The sequence below is a fragment of the Pongo abelii genome, chromosome 17 (assembly GCF_028885655.2).
Source record: "Pongo abelii isolate AG06213 chromosome 17, NHGRI_mPonAbe1-v2.0_pri, whole genome shotgun sequence".
Classification (NCBI taxonomy): Eukaryota; Metazoa; Chordata; class Mammalia; order Primates; family Hominidae; genus Pongo; species Pongo abelii.
Genome location: NC_072002.2, coordinates 927,308 through 948,139, shown reverse-complemented (window position 1 = coordinate 948,139; position 20,832 = coordinate 927,308).

Below are 20,832 nucleotides of genomic sequence, written 5' to 3'. Positions count from 1 at the left end.
AGCTGGAGTCAGTTGCAGGCACCCCGGAGTCACCACCAAACTCACCAGTTTCACTGAGTTACTCCCCGGTCTCTCTCATGTCTTCACCCCCAGCCCTCAGGGACTCTCCTGTGTGTCCCCGCTACTCTCCAACCACGCCCAGATTTCAGCGGGAGTCAGTTCCAGGCACCCAGGGATCACCTACAAACTCCCCAGTTTCACTGAGTTACTCCCCGGTCTCTCTCATGTCTTCACCCCCAGCCCCCTGGGACTCCCCTGTCTGTCCCAGCTACTCTCCTGCCACGCCCAGATTCCAGCGGGAGTCAGCCTCCTGCATTCCGGAGTCACCTACAGACTCACAGACCTCACTGAGATCCTCCCTGGTCTCTCTCAGGTCTTTGCCCTCAGCCCACAGGGACTCTTGTGTCTCTTTCAGCTACTCTCAAAAGTTCTCTAGATTCCAGCTGGAGTCGGTTCCAGGCACCCAGGACACACCACCAAACTCACCAATTTCACTGACTTACTCCCCATTCTCGCTCATGTTGTCACCTCCAGCCCTCAGGGACTCTTCTGTCTCTCTCAGCTACTCTCCAACCATCTCCCGATTTCACCTGGAGTCAGCTTCCCACACCCAGGAATCACCTGCAGACTCACGGAACTTACTGCATCCCTCCCCCATTTCCTTCACCTCTTCACTCCCAGCCTTCAGGGACTCTCCTGCGTCTCCCAGCTTCTCTCCAGCCTTCCCCAGATTTCTGCCACAGTCAGCTCCAGGCACCCAGGAGAACCCTAGACACTCACAGGCCTCACGAGACGATCTCCCTATGACCTGTATCTATACAGGGATGGCTCCCACCTATCCCTCAGTGACCCCAAACCCATCTCCACTTACACTCAGACACTCCCAGGGCCTGACAGCTACTCCCCGTTATTGTCCTTCAGTTCGAAGCCCTGGCCAATCTACTAGCCAACATGACGCAGTTACCTGGCCATTTCTCCACATTTCTGGTGCGGGCCCCACACCCAGCCGCAGAAGAGCCTCTCCTGCATTCCGCCCTCACACACAGGCCTGTCCATCTACTTGCTACTGTCACACTCTTGCCAGCAGAAGAGGCCCCTGTATTGGCCGATATCACCACCCAGGCTATCCTCACCCCACAGCTGTGCAGCGGGACCCTCCTGCTGGCCCACGTGGCTGCCAGAGCCCATGCGGACACGAACCTCCAGCATGTCGGCGTCCCTGCGGGCGACACTACCGGTGACATGGCTAGCACGACCCTCCTCCCTGGCTGTGACACTGTTGATGTGAGCCCCACTTGCAGATCTGTCATTTGTACATAAGGCCATTTCCCCTTTTCTCTCTCTCTTCCGTTCACAGGGCTATTCGTTCTCTCTGTTTCTGCCTCCGTTTCAGATATTTACTCACCTTTTTCCTCTTTCACTCTGTCTGCCGTGGTCTCGATGAGAGTGTGTCACATAAGATTCCCCCATTAAAAGTCATGAATTGAGTGGCTTTTACTGTATTTCTGGTTGTGCACATTCCATTTTAATTCGCAATCCATTTTAGAACATTTTATCACCACCGACCAGAGAAAAACCCTGTAAACATTGGTCACTCCTCATTCTCTCTCAAACCCTCTCCCTGACCCTCAGCCCTAGGTAACAACTACATAGAGCGATCAACCCCATATCCATAGATTTTCATACTGTGGGCATTTCATATAAACACAATTGCACAATATGTGAGCTTTTGTGACTGACTTTACACTTAGCACAATATTTTCAACATTCATCCACATTGTAGCCATACCCACAGTGGGAAACCATTTTCTTTCTTTTTGGTTTTAGTAACACCGGGTGTTTTCTCCTTCCTTCCTTCTCTCCTTCCTTCCTTCCTTCCTTCCTTCCTTCCTTCCTTCCTTCCTTCCTTCCTTCCTCCTATTTCTCTCTTACACCTTCTGCCCTCTCTGCTTCATAGGCCTTAGCTGCATCCTACATTCTGCGTTTTTTTTGGGAAATCCTCGGCAGTTTCCGGAAAATTGTGTTATTGTTACTATTTACCGCTGTCTCTCATTCATGATTCTCCATCAATTGTAAACCTCTATTGGTTTTTCCCATTCACTAAGTATATTTTAATTAGGTACGCCTGTTTTTCTTTAGGCAGCCATTTCTGGAGTACAGGGTCAAATACTCAAAAACACTGTGTAACTCAAAAACTCATCTAATATCCCAATATACCCATCACAAAGTTGAAAAGTCATAAATCAAACCATGATAAGTCACGGTTTGTCCGTGGATATGGGCTTCATCAATTCCATTGTATTCAATAATGCTGTACACCATTAACAGTGGCAGACTGTTGGGGAGTGGATTTTGATAGCATTTTAAAAAACAGTTATTAGAGGGATACTTTAACCTGACTGAATATCAGATCTAACTGTATTAGCACGGTGAATGATTATGTGAAATGTTTTGAGACAGAGTAGTACATTTGTGAATGAAATTTTATGGCTTTTTTCACTTAGTAGGAACCTTTGTGTGCGGAAAGCTGAGAAAATTACTTTCTGCTGTACAGCCTGGCATTCGTTGTAGATTAAAGCTTATTTTTCTGCGAATAAATCTTATTCAATAAAATACTATTTTCTAAAATTAAAAAAAAGCACTTGTGCTGTGAAGTCATTATCCTCAGCAAAGTAATCCGGAAAAGAAAACCAAACACCATATTCTCACTTATCATGGGAGCTGAAAAACGAGATCACATGGACACAGGAAGGGGAACAACACACACTGGGGCCTGTCGGGAGGCAGAGCATTAGGAGAAACAGCTAATGCATGCCGGGCTTAATAACTAGGTGATGGGTTGACAGGTGCAGCAAACCACCATGGCACACGTTTACCTTTGTAACAAATCTGCACATCCTGCACATATACCCCAGAACTTAGAAACGAAACGAAACGAAACGAAACGGAAAAACAATAACAAAAGGCTAGTGGCAAACTAAAGTTTCAAACTCAGAATGTGACTGACCCACTTTGGTTCAAATCATGGTTCTCAACCCAGGTGCCATAAGGTCAGGATAAAGAATTTGGTTACATATTGTAAATAAGACATACAGCAAATGACTAGAAAAGTTATTCTCAACCTATGTGTGTCTTGTAATTCAAGGATGACGCTATCTACCGGGACACAGCATTAGATTCCAAAGGGCTCAGTCCCGCAAGACTGGCCTCCCGCTCTAATAACAATGGGAAGCCCAGCGTTGTTTTACCTCTGCTTCTTAGCAACTGGCTATAAATCGGGTTTCCACCACTCGCAGTTTTAGTTGCATTAATTTGCTGGAAGAGTTCACAGCACGCAGGGAAACACTTACATTTACCATTTTATTATAGCGGATGTTGCCAAAAATTCAGAAAAAAGACTTTGGGCCCGGCATGTGGGGAGGGGCGCACTACCTTCCTGGAAGTGTTATCCAGAAGCCCTCTAAACCCAGTCCTTTCGGGTTTTTATGGAGACCTCATTCTATAGGCATGATGGGTTAAACCATAGGCTATTGGTGAGCAACTCAACCTGAGGCTCTCAACCCTCCCTGGAAATTGGGGTTGAGGCTTTGCCATTCTCAGTCTGAGTAAAGGAATTTACATGAACGGAATTTTAAAAGAGATTAGCATAGCTGGAAACTTAATTAGGTGATTGAATTATCCGGAGCCACACCTTGATGTTCCTAACCCGAGCACCCTCATCCAACGAATGCTCCACCCAACTGGCTCCCAAGTCTCTACGTGGTTCCAGAGCAAAGGAATGTTTATACAAGGCATATCTCCACGTTTTCTTCAAAGTCTTTTCGCTTCCACGGGTAATTCTTAAACTGCCATGCACCAGGGTCAGGGGGAGGGCTTGTTACAACACAGACCTGTGGATCTCCGGGGTTAGAGGGTTGCAAGGACGCTGCTGGTGTCAAAACCACAAGGTGAGAACCACAGAACCACTAGTTGGTTTTCAGTGTTTCAGTGCATTTAATTCATAATATATTTGGCCAAGAAAACTTGTAAGTTCTTAGATGGTCCCAAATGTGGCGCATGAAATCAAATCAGGAGAAGAGTTTCCTAGGAGGTGTAGCCTGGGAAAGTTGGGGGTGACTGATGGAAAGGAGGAGCGAAGCTCCGCCCTTTCCGCTGCTAGGCTGCGCCCGAGGCTATTTAAACCCACCCTGGCGGGCCTGTACTCAGATCTTCGCAGAGCGGAGCAGCGGCCGGAGCGTTTTGCGGGCTCTGCGTGGACTTGGAGCTTACAGCGTCTTGCGACTTGGAAGCGGATTCAGAGGACAGGACAGAACACTTGGGTAAGTGTATCTCTGTCTATCTGTCTGTCTGTCTGTGTGTCTCATTGGTTGGTTTATTTCCATTTTCTTGAGGAGCACATACCTCACAACACACACACAAACACACACAAACACACACACACACACACACACACACACACACACACTCGTTCATTCTGCGGGTTAGAAAATTGGTAGGGGTCCCTGGGAGCTACAGGTTTCCCAGTCATGTCTGCACCTAAGAACAGTAGGGTCTTGTCTGGCTCTTCTTATGAACGGTCCCCCAGCCCGGACTCCCCAAGATCCATGCTAGCCTCACCCAGCTTCTCCCTCTCCCCTCTCAGAAACTCAGACTTAAGAGGAAGCTCCTCACCAGGGATCCGGAGCTACCATTCACCATCCCCTAGGGCTTCACCACACTCACCTCTGTCATCACCAGAATCCCACAAGCTCCCATTTCCCTTTCCTCACCGTGATGGGCAATCAATGAAGCCTTTGGGCTCTCCCGTGTCCTCCTCTGGGGATTCTTTAGAGTCACCAGGTTCATCAATAATATACCACATGTTCTTACTGCCATCACCCAGCAGCTCACAACCAGCTCTCGGGGAGACTCTTGTGTCTCCCAGCTACTCTCCAAACAACCCCAGATTTCAGCTGGAGTCAGCCCCCCACACCCAGGAATCACCTACAAACTCACGGGCCTCACGGTGCTCCTCCCCTATGTCTTTCATCTCTTCAACCCCAGGCCTCAGGGACTCTCCCGTGTCTCCCACTTACTCTCCAGCCATCCCCAGGTTTCTGCGGGAGTCAGCCCCATGCACCCAGGAGTCCCCCAGAGACTCACAGGTTTCGGGAGATTGTGAGCGGTCCCCCATCCCTGACGCCTCAGGATTCATGCCCGCCTCACCCAGCTTCTCCCTCTCCCCTCCCAGAAACTCAGACCCAAGGGGCAGCTCCCCACCAGGGATGTGGAAGTACTCTACATCATCCCGCAGGGCTTCACCACTCTCACATCCGTCATCAACAGAATTTCACAACGTTACATTTCCCTTTCCTAACCAAGCAGGACAATCACTCATGTCATTGTGCTCTCCCGTGTCCTCCTCCGGAGATTCTTCACAGTCACCTCATTCATCAATAATATACCATATGTTCCTACTGCCATCATCCAGCAGCTCACCCCCAGCCGTCAATGACTCTCCTGTCTGTCCCAGCTACTCTCCAACTACGCCCAGATTTCAGCGGGAGTCGGTCTCCCACACCCCAGAAGCACCTACAAACTCACAGACTTCAGTGAGATCCTCGCCAGTCTCTCTCACGTCTTCACCCCCAGCCCTTACGGACCCTCCTGTCTCTCTCAACTACTATCCAGCCACGCCCACATTTCAGCGGGAGTCAGTTCCAGCAACCCAGGGATCACCAGCAAGCTCACCACTTTCACTGAGTTACTCCCCAGTCTCTAGCACGTCTTTATCCCCAACCCTCAGGGACTCTCCTGTCTGTCCCAGCTACTCTCCAACCACGCCCACACTTCAGCGAGAGTCAGTTGCAGGCACCCAGAAATCACCACCAAACTCACCAATTTCACTGCGTTACTCCCCAGTCTCTCTCATGTCTTCACCATCCCTCAGGGACTCTCCTGCCTGTCCCAGCTACTCTCCAACCACGCCCACATTTCAGCGGGAGTCACTTCCAGGCACCCCGGAATCACCACCAAACTCACCAATTTCACTCAATTACTCCCCAGTCTCCCTCATGTCTTCACCAGCCCTCAGGGACTCTCCTGTGGGTCCCAACTACTCTCAAACCACGCCCACATTTCAGCGGGAGTCAGTTCCAGGCACCCCGGAATCACCACCAAACTCACCAGTTTCACTCAATTACTCTCCAGTCTCTCTCATGTCTTCACCAGCCCTCAGGGACTCTCCTGCCTGTCCCAGCTACTCTCCAGCCACGCCCAGATGTCAGCTGGAGTCAGTTGCAGGCACCCCGGAGTCACCACCAAACTCACCAGTTTCACTGAGTTACTCCCCGGTCTCTCTCATGTCTTCACCCCCAGCCCTCAGGGACTCTCCTGTGTGTCCCCGCTACTCTCCAACCACGCCCAGATTTCAGCGGGAGTCAGTTCCAGGCACCCAGGGATCACCTACAAACTCCCCAGTTTCACTGAGTTACTCCCCGGTCTCTCTCATGTCTTCACCCCCAGCCCCCTGGGACTCCCCTGTCTGTCCCAGCTACTCTCCTGCCACGCCCAGATTCCAGCGGGAGTCAGCCTCCTGCATTCCGGAGTCACCTACAGACTCACAGACCTCACTGAGATCCTCCCTGGTCTCTCTCAGGTCTTTGCCCTCAGCCCACAGGGACTCTTGTGTCTCTTTCAGCTACTCTCAAAAGTTCTCTAGATTCCAGCTGGAGTCGGTTCCAGGCACCCAGGACACACCACCAAACTCACCAATTTCACTGACTTACTCCCCATTCTCGCTCATGTTGTCACCTCCAGCCCTCAGGGACTCTTCTGTCTCTCTCAGCTACTCTCCAACCATCTCCCGATTTCACCTGGAGTCAGCTTCCCACACCCAGGAATCACCTGCAGACTCACGGAACTTACTGCATCCCTCCCCCATTTCCTTCACCTCTTCACTCCCAGCCTTCAGGGACTCTCCTGCGTCTCCCAGCTTCTCTCCAGCCTTCCCCAGATTTCTGCCACAGTCAGCTCCAGGCACCCAGGAGAACCCTAGACACTCACAGGCCTCACGAGACGATCTCCCTATGACCTGTATCTATACAGGGATGGCTCCCACCTATCCCTCAGTGACCCCAAACCCATCTCCACTTACACTCAGACACTCCCAGGGCCTGACAGCTACTCCCCGTTATTGTCCTTCAGTTCGAAGCCCTGGCCAATCTACTAGCCAACATGACGCAGTTACCTGGCCATTTCTCCACATTTCTGGTGCGGGCCCCACACCCAGCCGCAGAAGAGCCTCTCCTGCATTCCGCCCTCACACACAGGCCTGTCCATCTACTTGCTACTGTCACACTCTTGCCAGCAGAAGAGGCCCCTGTATTGGCCGATATCACCACCCAGGCTATCCTCACCCCACAGCTGTGCAGCGGGACCCTCCTGCTGGCCCACGTGGCTGCCAGAGCCCATGCGGACACGAACCTCCAGCATGTCGGCGTCCCTGCGGGCGACACTACCGGTGACATGGCTAGCACGACCCTCCTCCCTGGCTGTGACACTGTTGATGTGAGCCCCACTTGCAGATCTGTCATTTGTACATAAGGCCATTTCCCCTTTTCTCTCTCTCTTCCGTTCACAGGGCTATTCGTTCTCTCTGTTTCTGCCTCCGTTTCAGATATTTACTCACCTTTTTCCTCTTTCACTCTGTCTGCCGTGGTCTCGATGAGAGTGTGTCACATAAGATTCCCCCATTAAAAGTCATGAATTGAGTGGCTTTTACTGTATTTCTGGTCGTGCACATTCCATTTTAATTCGCAATCCATTTTAGAACATTTTATCACCACCGACCAGAGAAAAACCCTGTAAACATTGGTCACTCCTCATTCTCTCTCAAACCCTCTCCCTGACCCTCAGCCCTAGGTAACAACTACATAGAGCGATCAACCCCATATCCATAGATTTTCATACTGTGGGCATTTCATATAAACACAATTGCACAATATGTGAGCTTTTGTGACTGACTTTACACTTAGCACAATATTTTCAACATTCATCCACATTGTAGCCATACCCACAGTGGGAAACCATTTTCTTTCTTTTTGGTTTTAGTAACACCGGGTGTTTTCTCCTTCCTTCCTTCTCTCCTTCCTTCCTTCCTTCCTTCCTTCCTTCCTTCCTTCCTTCCTTCCTTCCTCCTATTTCTCTCTTACACCTTCTGCCCTCTCTGCTTCATAGGCCTTAGCTGCATCCTACATTCTGCGTTTTTTTTGGGAAATCCTCGGCAGTTTCCGGAAAATTGTGTTATTGTTACTATTTACCGCTGTCTCTCATTCATGATTCTCCATCAATTGTAAACCTCTATTGGTTTTTCCCATTCACTAAGTATATTTTAATTAGGTACGCCTGTTTTTCTTTAGGCAGCCATTTCTGGAGTACAGGGTCAAATACTCAAAAACACTGTGTAACTCAAAAACTCATCTAATATCCCAATATACCCATCACAAAGTTGAAAAGTCATAAATCAAACCATGATAAGTCACGGTTTGTCCGTGGATATGGGCTTCATCAATTCCATTGTATTCAATAATGCTGTACACCATTAACAGTGGCAGACTGTTGGGGAGTGGATTTTGATAGCATTTTAAAAAACAGTTATTAGAGGGATACTTTAACCTGACTGAATATCAGATCTAATTGTATTAGCACGGTGAATGATTATGTGAAATGTTTTGAGACAGAGTAGTACATTTGTGAATGAAATTTTATGGCTTTTTTCACTTAGTAGGAACCTTTGTGTGCGGAAAGCTGAGAAAATTACTTTCTGCTGTACAGCCTGGCATTCGTTGTAGATTAAAGCTTATTTTTCTGCGAATAAATCTTATTCAATAAAATACTATTTTCTAAAATTAAAAAAAAGCACTTGTGCTGTGAAGTCATTATCCTCAGCAAAGTAATCCGGAAAAGAAAACCAAACACCATATTCTCACTTATCATGGGAGCTGAAAAACGAGATCACATGGACACAGGAAGGGGAACAACACACACTGGGGCCTGTCGGGAGGCAGAGCATTAGGAAAAACAGCTAATGCATGCCGGGCTTAATAACTAGGTGATGGGTTGACAGGTGCAGCAAACCACCATGGCACACGTTTACCTTTGTAACAAATCTGCACATCCTGCACATATACCCCAGAACTTAGAAACGAAACGAAACGAAACGAAACGGAAAAACAATAACAAAAGGCTAGTGGCAAACTAAAGTTTCAAACTCAGAATGTGACTGAACCACTTTGGTTCAAATCATGGTTCTCAACCCAGGTGCCATAAGGTCAGGATAAAGAATTTGGTTACATATTGTAAATAAGACATACAGCAAATGACTAGAAAAGTTATTCTCAACCTATGTGTGTCTTGTAATTCAAGGATGACGCTATCTACCGGGACACAGCATTAGATTCCAAAGGGCTCAGTCCCGCAAGACTGGCCTCCCGCTCTAATAACAATGGGAAGCCCAGCGTTGTTTTACCTCTGCTTCTTAGCAACTGGCTATAAATCGGGTTTCCACCACTCGCAGTTTTAGTTGCATTAATTTGCTGGAAGAGTTCACAGCACGCAGGGAAACACTTACATTTACCATTTTATTATAGCGGATGTTGCCAAAAATTCAGAAAAAAGACTTTGGGCCCGGCATGTGGGGAGGGGCGCACTACCTTCCTGGAAGTGTTATCCAGAAGCCCTCTAAACCCAGTCCTTTCGGGTTTTTATGGAGACCTCATTCTATAGGCATGATGGGTTAAACCATAGGCTATTGGTGAGCAACTCAACCTGAGGCTCTCAACCCTCCCTGGAAATTGGGGTTGAGGCTTTGCCATTCTCAGTCTGAGTAAAGGAATTTACATGAACGGAATTTTAAAAGAGATTAGCATAGCTGGAAACTTAATTAGGTGATTGAAGTATCCGGAGCCACACCTTGATGTTCCTAACCCGAGCACCCTCATCCAACGAATGCTCCACCCAACTGGCTCCCAAGTCTCTACGTGGTTCCAGAGCAAAGGAATGTTTATACAAGGCATATCTCCACGTTTTCTTCAAAGTCTTTTCGCTTCCACGGGTAATTCTTAAACTGCCATGCACCAGGGTCAGGGGGAGGGCTTGTTACAACACAGACCTGTGGATCTCCGGGGTTAGAGGGTTGCAAGGACGCTGCTGGTGTCAAAACCACAAGGTGAGAACCACAGAACCACTAGTTGGTTTTCAGTGTTTCAGTGCATTTAATTCATAATATATTTGGCCAAGAAAACTTGTAAGTTCTTAGATGGTCCCAAATGTGGCGCATGAAATCAAATCAGGAGAAGAGTTTCCTAGGAGGTGTAGCCTGGGAAAGTTGGGGGTGACTGATGGAAAGGAGGAGCGAAGCTCCGCCCTTTCCGCTGCTAGGCTGCGCCCGAGGCTATTTAAACCCACCCTGGCGGGCCTGTACTCAGATCTTCGCAGAGCGGAGCAGCGGCCGGAGCGTTTTGCGGGCTCTGCGTGGACTTGGAGCTTACAGCGTCTTGCGACTTGGAAGCGGATTCAGAGGACACGACAGAACACTTGGGTAAGTGTATCTCTGTCTATCTGTCTGTCTGTCTGTGTGTCTCATTGGTTGGTTTATTTCCATTTTCTTGAGGAGCACATACCTCACAACACACACACAAACACACACACACACACACACACACACACACACACACACACACACACACACACTCGTTCATTCTGCGGGTTAGAAAATTGGTAGGGGTCCCTGGGAGCTACAGGTTTCCCAGTCATGTCTGCACCTAAGAACAGTAGGGTCTTGTCTGGCTCTTCTTATGAACGGTCCCCCAGCCCGGACTCCCCAAGATCCATGCTAGCCTCACCCAGCTTCTCCCTCTCCCCTCTCAGAAACTCAGACTTAAGAGGAAGCTCCTCACCAGGGATCCGGAGCTACCATTCACCATCCCCTAGGGCTTCACCACACTCACCTCTGTCATCACCAGAATCCCACAAGCTCCCATTTCCCTTTCCTCACCGTGATGGGCAATCAATGAAGCCTTTGGGCTCTCCCGTGTCCTCCTCTGGGGATTCTTTAGAGTCACCAGGTTCATCAATAATATACCACATGTTCTTACTGCCATCACCCAGCAGCTCACAACCAGCTCTCGGGGAGACTCTTGTGTCTCCCAGCTACTCTCCAAACAACCCCAGATTTCAGCTGGAGTCAGCCCCCCACACCCAGGAATCACCTACAAACTCACGGGCCTCACGGTGCTCCTCCCCTATGTCTTTCATCTCTTCAACCCCAGGCCTCAGGGACTCTCCCGTGTCTCCCACTTACTCTCCAGCCATCCCCAGGTTTCTGCGGGAGTCAGCCCCATGCACCCAGGAGTCCCCCAGAGACTCACAGGTTTCGGGAGATTGTGAGCGGTCCCCCATCCCTGACGCCTCAGGATTCATGCCCGCCTCACCCAGCTTCTCCCTCTCCCCTCCCAGAAACTCAGACCCAAGGGGCAGCTCCCCACCAGGGATGTGGAAGTACTCTACATCATCCCGCAGGGCTTCACCACTCTCACATCCGTCATCAACAGAATTTCACAACGTTACATTTCCCTTTCCTAACCAAGCAGGACAATCACTCATGTCATTGTGCTCTCCCGTGTCCTCCTCCGGAGATTCTTCACAGTCACCTCATTCATCAATAATATACCATATGTTCCTACTGCCATCATCCAGCAGCTCACCCCCAGCCGTCAATGACTCTCCTGTCTGTCCCAGCTACTCTCCAACTACGCCCAGATTTCAGCGGGAGTCGGTCTCCCACACCCCAGAAGCACCTACAAACTCACAGACTTCAGTGAGATCCTCGCCAGTCTCTCTCACGTCTTCACCCCCAGCCCTTACGGACCCTCCTGTCTCTCTCAACTACTATCCAGCCACGCCCACATTTCAGCGGGAGTCAGTTCCAGCAACCCAGGGATCACCAGCAAGCTCACCACTTTCACTGAGTTACTCCCCAGTCTCTAGCACGTCTTTATCCCCAACCCTCAGGGACTCTCCTGTCTGTCCCAGCTACTCTCCAACCACGCCCACACTTCAGCGAGAGTCAGTTGCAGGCACCCAGAAATCACCACCAAACTCACCAATTTCACTGCGTTACTCCCCAGTCTCTCTCATGTCTTCACCATCCCTCAGGGACTCTCCTGCCTGTCCCAGCTACTCTCCAACCACGCCCACATTTCAGCGGGAGTCACTTCCAGGCACCCCGGAATCACCACCAAACTCACCAATTTCACTCAATTACTCCCCAGTCTCCCTCATGTCTTCACCAGCCCTCAGGGACTCTCCTGTGGGTCCCAACTACTCTCAAACCACGCCCACATTTCAGCGGGAGTCAGTTCCAGGCACCCCGGAATCACCACCAAACTCACCAGTTTCACTCAATTACTCTCCAGTCTCTCTCATGTCTTCACCAGCCCTCAGGGACTCTCCTGCCTGTCCCAGCTACTCTCCAGCCACGCCCAGATGTCAGCTGGAGTCAGTTGCAGGCACCCCGGAGTCACCACCAAACTCACCAGTTTCACTGAGTTACTCCCCGGTCTCTCTCATGTCTTCACCCCCAGCCCTCAGGGACTCTCCTGTGTGTCCCCGCTACTCTCCAACCACGCCCAGATTTCAGCGGGAGTCAGTTCCAGGCACCCAGGGATCACCTACAAACTCCCCAGTTTCACTGAGTTACTCCCCGGTCTCTCTCATGTCTTCACCCCCAGCCCCCTGGGACTCCCCTGTCTGTCCCAGCTACTCTCCTGCCACGCCCAGATTCCAGCGGGAGTCAGCCTCCTGCATTCCGGAGTCACCTACAGACTCACAGACCTCACTGAGATCCTCCCTGGTCTCTCTCAGGTCTTTGCCCTCAGCCCACAGGGACTCTTGTGTCTCTTTCAGCTACTCTCAAAAGTTCTCTAGATTCCAGCTGGAGTCGGTTCCAGGCACCCAGGACACACCACCAAACTCACCAATTTCACTGACTTACTCCCCATTCTCGCTCATGTTGTCACCTCCAGCCCTCAGGGACTCTTCTGTCTCTCTCAGCTACTCTCCAACCATCTCCCGATTTCACCTGGAGTCAGCTTCCCACACCCAGGAATCACCTGCAGACTCACGGAACTTACTGCATCCCTCCCCCATTTCCTTCACCTCTTCACTCCCAGCCTTCAGGGACTCTCCTGCGTCTCCCAGCTTCTCTCCAGCCTTCCCCAGATTTCTGCCACAGTCAGCTCCAGGCACCCAGGAGAACCCTAGACACTCACAGGCCTCACGAGACGATCTCCCTATGACCTGTATCTATACAGGGATGGCTCCCACCTATCCCTCAGTGACCCCAAACCCATCTCCACTTACACTCAGACACTCCCAGGGCCTGACAGCTACTCCCCGTTATTGTCCTTCAGTTCGAAGCCCTGGCCAATCTACTAGCCAACATGACGCAGTTACCTGGCCATTTCTCCACATTTCTGGTGCGGGCCCCACACCCAGCCGCAGAAGAGCCTCTCCTGCATTCCGCCCTCACACACAGGCCTGTCCATCTACTTGCTACTGTCACACTCTTGCCAGCAGAAGAGGCCCCTGTATTGGCCGATATCACCACCCAGGCTATCCTCACCCCACAGCTGTGCAGCGGGACCCTCCTGCTGGCCCACGTGGCTGCCAGAGCCCATGCGGACACGAACCTCCAGCATGTCGGCGTCCCTGCGGGCGACACTACCGGTGACATGGCTAGCACGACCCTCCTCCCTGGCTGTGACACTGTTGATGTGAGCCCCACTTGCAGATCTGTCATTTGTACATAAGGCCATTTCCCCTTTTCTCTCTCTCTTCCGTTCACAGGGCTATTCGTTCTCTCTGTTTCTGCCTCCGTTTCAGATATTTACTCACCTTTTTCCTCTTTCACTCTGTCTGCCGTGGTCTCGATGAGAGTGTGCCACATAAGATTCCCCCATTAAAAGTCATGAATTGAGTGGCTTTTACTGTATTTCTGGTCGTGCACATTCCATTTTAATTCGCAATCCATTTTAGAACATTTTATCACCACCGACCAGAGAAAAACCCTGTAAACATTGGTCACTCCTCATTCTCTCTCAAACCCTCTCCCTGACCCTCAGCCCTAGGTAACAACTACATAGAGCGATCAACCCCATATCCATAGATTTCCATACTGTGGGCATTTCATATAAACACAATTGCACAATATATGAGCTTTTGTGACTGACTTTACACTTAGCACAATATTTTCAACATTCATCCACATTGTAGCCATACCCACAGTGGGAAACCATTTTCTTTCTTTTTGGTTTTAGTAACACCGGGTGTTTTCTCCTTCCTTCCTTCTCTCCTTCCTTCCTTCCTTCCTTCCTTCCTTCCTTCCTTCCTTCCTTCCTCCTATTTCTCTCTTACACCTTCTGCCCTCTCTGCTTCATAGGCCTTAGCTGCATCCTACATTCTGCGTTTTTTTTGGGAAATCCTCGGCAGTTTCCGGAAAATTGTGTTATTGTTACTATTTACCGCTGTCTCTCATTCATGATTCTCCATAATTGTAAACCTCTATTGGTTTTTCCCATTCACTAAGTATATTTTAATTAGGTACGCCTGTTTTTCTTTAGGCAGCCATTTCTGGAGTACAGGGTCAAATACTCAAAAACACTGTGTAACTCAAAAACTCATCTAATATCCCAATATACCCATCACAAAGTTGAAAAATCATAAATCAAACCATGATAAGTCACGGTTTGTCCGTGGATATGGGCTTCATCAATTCCATTGTATTCAATAATGCTGTACACCATTAACAGTGGCAGACTGTTGGGGAGTGGATTTTGATAGCATTTTAAAAAACAGTTATTAGAGGGATACTTTAACCTGACTGAATATCAGATCTAATTGTATTAGCACGGTGAATGATTATGTGAAATGTTTTGAGACAGAGTAGTACATTTGTGAATGAAATTTTATGGCTTTTTTCACTTAGTAGGAACCTTTGTGTGCGGAAAGCTGAGAAAATTACTTTCTGCTGTAGAGCCTGGCATTCGTTGTAGATTAAAGCTTATTTTTCTGCGAATAAATCTTATTCAATAAAATACTATTTTCTAAAATTAAAAAAAAGCACTTGTGCTGTGAAGTCATTATCCTCAGCAAAGTAATCCGGAAAAGAAAACCAAACACCATATTCTCACTTATCATGGGAGCTGAAAAACGAGATCACATGGACACAGGAAGGGGAACAACACACACTGGGGCCTGTCGGGAGGCAGAGCATTAGGAAAAACAGCTAATGCATGCCGGGCTTAATAACTAGGTGATGGGTTGACAGGTGCAGCAAACCACCATGGCACACGTTTACCTTTGTAGCAAATCTGCACATCCTGCACATATACCCCAGAACTTAGAAACGAAACGAAACGAAACGAAACGGAAAAACAATAACAAAAGGCTAGTGGCAAACTAAAGTTTCAAACTCAGAATGTGACTGACCCACTTTGGTTCAAATCATGGTTCTCAACCCAGGTGCCATAAGGTCAGGATAAAGAATTTGGTTACATATTGTAAATAAGACATACAGCAAATGACTAGAAAAGTTATTCTCAACCTATGTGTGTCTTGTAATTCAAGGATGACGCTATCTACCGGGACACAGCATTAGATTCCAAAGGGCTCAGTCCCGCAAGACTGGCCTCCCACTCTAATAACAATGGGAAGCCCAGCGTTGTTTTACCTCTGCTTCTTAGCAACTGGCTATAAATCGGGTTTCCACCACTCGCAGTTTTAGTTGCATTAATTTGCTGGAAGAGTTCACAGCACGCAGGGAAACACTTACATTTACCATTTTATTATAGCGGATGTTGCCAAAAATTCAGAAAAAAGACTTTGGGCCCGGCATGTGGGGAGGGGCGCAGTACCTTCCTGGAAGTGTTATCCAGAAGCCCTCTAAACCCAGTCCTTTCGGGTTTTTATGGAGACCTCATTCTATAGGCATGATGGGTTAAACCATAGGCTATTGGTGAGCAACTCAACCTGAGGCTCTCAACCCTCCCTGGAAATTGGGGTTGAGGCTTTGCCATTCTCAGTCTGAGTAAAGGAATTTACATGAACGGAATTTTAAAAGAGATTAGCATAGCTGGAAACTTAATTAGGTGATTGAATTATCCGGAGCCACACCTTGATGTTCCTAACCCGAGCACCCTCATCCAACGAATGCTCCACCCAACTGGCTCCCAAGTCTCTACGTGGTTCCAGAGCAAAGGAATGTTTATACAAGGCATATCTCCACGTTTTCTTCAAAGTCTTTTCGCTTCCACGGGTAATTCTTAAACTGCCATGCACCAGGGTCAGGGGGAGGGCTTGTTACAACACAGACCTGTGGATCTCCGGGGTTAGAGGGTTGCAAGGACGCTGCTGGTGTCAAAACCACAAGGTGAGAACCACAGAACCACTAGTTGGTTTTCAGTGTTTCAGTGCATTTAATTCATAATATATTTGGCCAAGAAAACTTGTAAGTTCTTAGATGGTCCCAAATGTGGCGCATGAAATCAAATCAGGAGAAGAGTTTCCTAGGAGGTGTAGCCTGGGAAAGTTGGGGGTGACTGATGGAAAGGAGGAGCGAAGCTCCGCCCTTTCCGCTGCTAGGCTGCGCCCGAGGCTATTTAAACCCACCCTGGCGGGCCTGTACTCAGATCTTCGCAGAGCGGAGCAGCGGCCGGAGCGTTTTGCGGGCTCTGCGTGGACTTGGAGCTTACAGCGTCTTGCGACTTGGAAGCGGATTCAGAGGACAGGACAGAACACTTGGGTAAGTGTATCTCTGTCTATCTGTCTGTCTGTCTGTGTGTCTCATTGGTTGGTTTATTTCCATTTTCTTGAGGAGCACATACCTCACAACACACACACAAACACACACACACACACACACACACACACACACACACACACACACTCGTTCATTCTGCGGGTTAGAAAATTGGTAGGGGTCCCTGGGAGCTACAGGTTTCCTAGTCATGTCTGCACCTAAGAACAGTAGGGTCTTGTCTGGCTCTTCTTATGAACGGTCCCCCAGCCCGGACTCCCCAAGATCCATGCTAGCCTCACCGAGCTTCTCCCTCTCCCCTCTCAGAAACTCAGACTTAAGAGGAAGCTCCTCACCAGGGATCCGGAGCTACCATTCACCATCCCCTAGGGCTTCACCACACTCACCTCTGTCATCACCAGAATCCCACAAGCTCCCATTTCCCTTTCCTCACCGTGATGGGCAATCAATGAAGCCTTTGGGCTCTCCCGTGTCCTCCTCTGGGGATTCTTTAGAGTCACCAGGTTCATCAATAATATACCACATGTTCTTACTGCCATCACCCAGCAGCTCACAACCAGCTCTCGGGGAGACTCTTGTGTCTCCCAGCTACTCTCCAAACAACCCCAGATTTCAGCTGGAGTCAGCCCCCCACACCCAGGAATCACCTACAAACTCACGGGCCTCACGGTGCTCCTCCCCTATGTCTTTCATCTCTTCAACCCCAGGCCTCAGGGACTCTCCCGTGTCTCCCACTTACTCTCCAGCCATCCCCAGGTTTCTGCGGGAGTCAGCCCCATGCACCCAGGAGTCCCCCAGAGACTCACAGGTTTCGGGAGATTGTGAGCGGTCCCCCATCCCTGACGCCTCAGGATTCATGCCCGCCTCACCCAGCTTCTCCCTCTCCCCTCCCAGAAACTCAGACCCAAGGGGCAGCTCCCCACCAGGGATGTGGAAGTACTCTACATCATCCCGCAGGGCTTCACCACTCTCACATCCGTCATCAACAGAATTTCACAACGTTACATTTCCCTTTCCTAACCAAGCAGGACAATCACTCATGTCATTGTGCTCTCCCGTGTCCTCCTCCGGAGATTCTTCACAGTCACCTCATTCATCAATAATATACCATATGTTCCTACTGCCATCATCCAGCAGCTCACCCCCAGCCGTCAATGACTCTCCTGTCTGTCCCAGCTACTCTCCAACTACGCCCAGATTTCAGCGGGAGTCGGTCTCCCACACCCCAGAAGCACCTACAAACTCACAGACTTCAGTGAGATCCTCGCCAGTCTCTCTCACGTCTTCACCCCCAGCCCTTACGGACCCTCCTGTCTCTCTCAACTACTATCCAGCCACGCCCACATTTCAGCGGGAGTCAGTTCCAGCAACCCAGGGATCACCAGCAAGCTCACCACTTTCACTGAGTTACTCCCCAGTCTCTAGCACGTCTTTATCCCCAACCCTCAGGGACTCTCCTGTCTGTCCCAGCTACTCTCCAACCACGCCCACACTTCAGCGAGAGTCAGTTGCAGGCACCCAGAAATCACCACCAAACTCACCAATTTCACTGCGTTACTCCCCAGTCTCTCTCATGTCTTCACCATCCCTCAGGGACTCTCCTGCCTGTCCCAGCTACTCTCCAACCACGCCCACATTTCAGCGGGAGTCACTTCCAGGCACCCCGGAATCACCACCAAACTCACCAATTTCACTCAATTACTCCCCAGTCTCCCTCATGTCTTCACCAGCCCTCAGGGACTCTCCTGTGGGTCCCAACTACTCTCAAACCACGCCCACATTTCAGCGGGAGTCAGTTCCAGGCACCCCGGAATCACCACCAAACTCACCAGTTTCACTCAATTACTCTCCAGTCTCTCTCATGTCTTCACCAGCCCTCAGGGACTCTCCTGCCTGTCCCAGCTACTCTCCAGCCACGCCCAGATGTCAGCTGGAGTCAGTTGCAGGCACCCCGGAGTCACCACCAAACTCACCAGTTTCACTGAGTTACTCCCCGGTCTCTCTCATGTCTTCACCCCCAGCCCTCAGGGACTCTCCTGTGTGTCCCCGCTACTCTCCAACCACGCCCAGATTTCAGCGGGAGTCAGTTCCAGGCACCCAGGGATCACCTACAAACTCCCCAGTTTCACTGAGTTACTCCCCGGTCTCTCTCATGTCTTCACCCCCAGCCCCCTGGGACTCCCCTGTCTGTCCCAGCTACTCTCCTGCCACGCCCAGATTCCAGCGGGAGTCAGCCTCCTGCATTCCGGAGTCACCTACAGACTCACAGACCTCACTGAGATCCTCCCTGGTCTCTCTCAGGTCTTTGCCCTCAGCCCACAGGGACTCTTGTGTCTCTTTCAGCTACTCTCAAAAGTTCTCTAGATTCCAGCTGGAGTCGGTTCCAGGCACCCAGGACACACCACCAAACTCACTAATTTCACTGACTTACTCCCCATTCTCGCTCATGTTGTCACCTCCAGCCCTCAGGGACTCTTCTGTCTCTCTCAGCTACTCTCCAACCATCTCCCGATTTCACCTGGAGTCAGCTTCCCACACCCAGGAATCACCTGCAGACTCACGGAACTTACTGCATCCCTCCCCCATTTCCTTCACCTCTTCACTCCCAGCCTTCAGGGACTCTCCTGCGTCTCCCAGCTTCTCTCCAGCCTTCCCCAGATTTCTGCCACAGTCAGCTCCAGGCACCCAGGAGAACCCTAGACACTCACAGGCCTCACGAGACGATCTCCCTATGACCTGTATCTATACAGGGATGGCTCCCACCTATCCCTCAGTGACCCCAAACCCATCTCCACTTACACTCAGACACTCCCAGGGCCTGACAGCTACTCCCCGTTATTGTCCTTCAGTTCGAAGCCCTGGCCAATCTACTAGCCAACATGACGCAGTTACCTGGCCATTTCTCCACATTTCTGGTGCGGGCCCCACACCCAGCCGCAGAAGAGCCTCTCCTGCATTCCGCCCTCACACACAGGCCTGTCCATCTACTTGCTACTGTCACACTCTTGCCAGCAGAAGAGGCCCCTGTATTGGCCGATATCACCACCCAGGCTATCCTCACCCCACAGCTGTGCAGCGGGACCCTCCTGCTGGCCCACGTGGCTGCCAGAGCCCATGCGGACACGAACCTCCAGCATGTCCGCGTCCCTGCGGGCGACACTACCGGTGACATGGCTAGCACGACCCTCCTCCCTGGCTGTGACACTGTTGATGTGAGCCCCACTTGCAGATCTGTCATTTGTACATAAGGCCATTTCCCCTTTTCTCTCTCTCTTCCGTTCACAGGGCTATTCGTTCTCTCTGTTTCTGCCTCCGTTTCAGATATTTACTCACCTTTTTCCTCTTTCACTCTGTCTGCCGTGGTCTCGATGAGAGTGTGCCACATAAGATTCCCCCATTAAAAGTCATGAATTGAGTGGCTTTTACTGTATTTCTGGTCGTGCACATTCCATTTTAATTCGCAATCCATTTTAGAACATTTTATCACCACCGACCAGAGAAAAACCCTGTAAACATTGGTCACTCCTCATTCTCTCTCAAACCCTCTCCCTGACCCTCAGCCCTAGGTAACAACTACATAGAGCGATCAACCCCATATCCATAGATTTCCATACTGTGGGCATTTCATATAAACACAATTGCACAATATGTGAGCTTTTGTGACTGACTTTACACTGAGCACAATATTTTCAACATTCATCCACATTGTAGCCATACCCACAGTGGGAAACCATTTTCTTTCTTTTTGGTTTTAGTAACACCGGGTGTTTTCTCCTTCCTTCCTTCTCTCCTTCCTTCCTTCCTTCCTTCCTTCCTTCCTTCCTTCCTCCTATTTCTCTCTTACACCTTCTGCCCTCTCTGCTTCATAGGCCTTAGCTGCATCCTACATTCTGCGTTTTTTTTGGGAAATCCTCGGCAGTTTCCGGAAAATTGTGTTATTGTTACTATTTACCGCTGTCTCTCATTCATGATTCTCC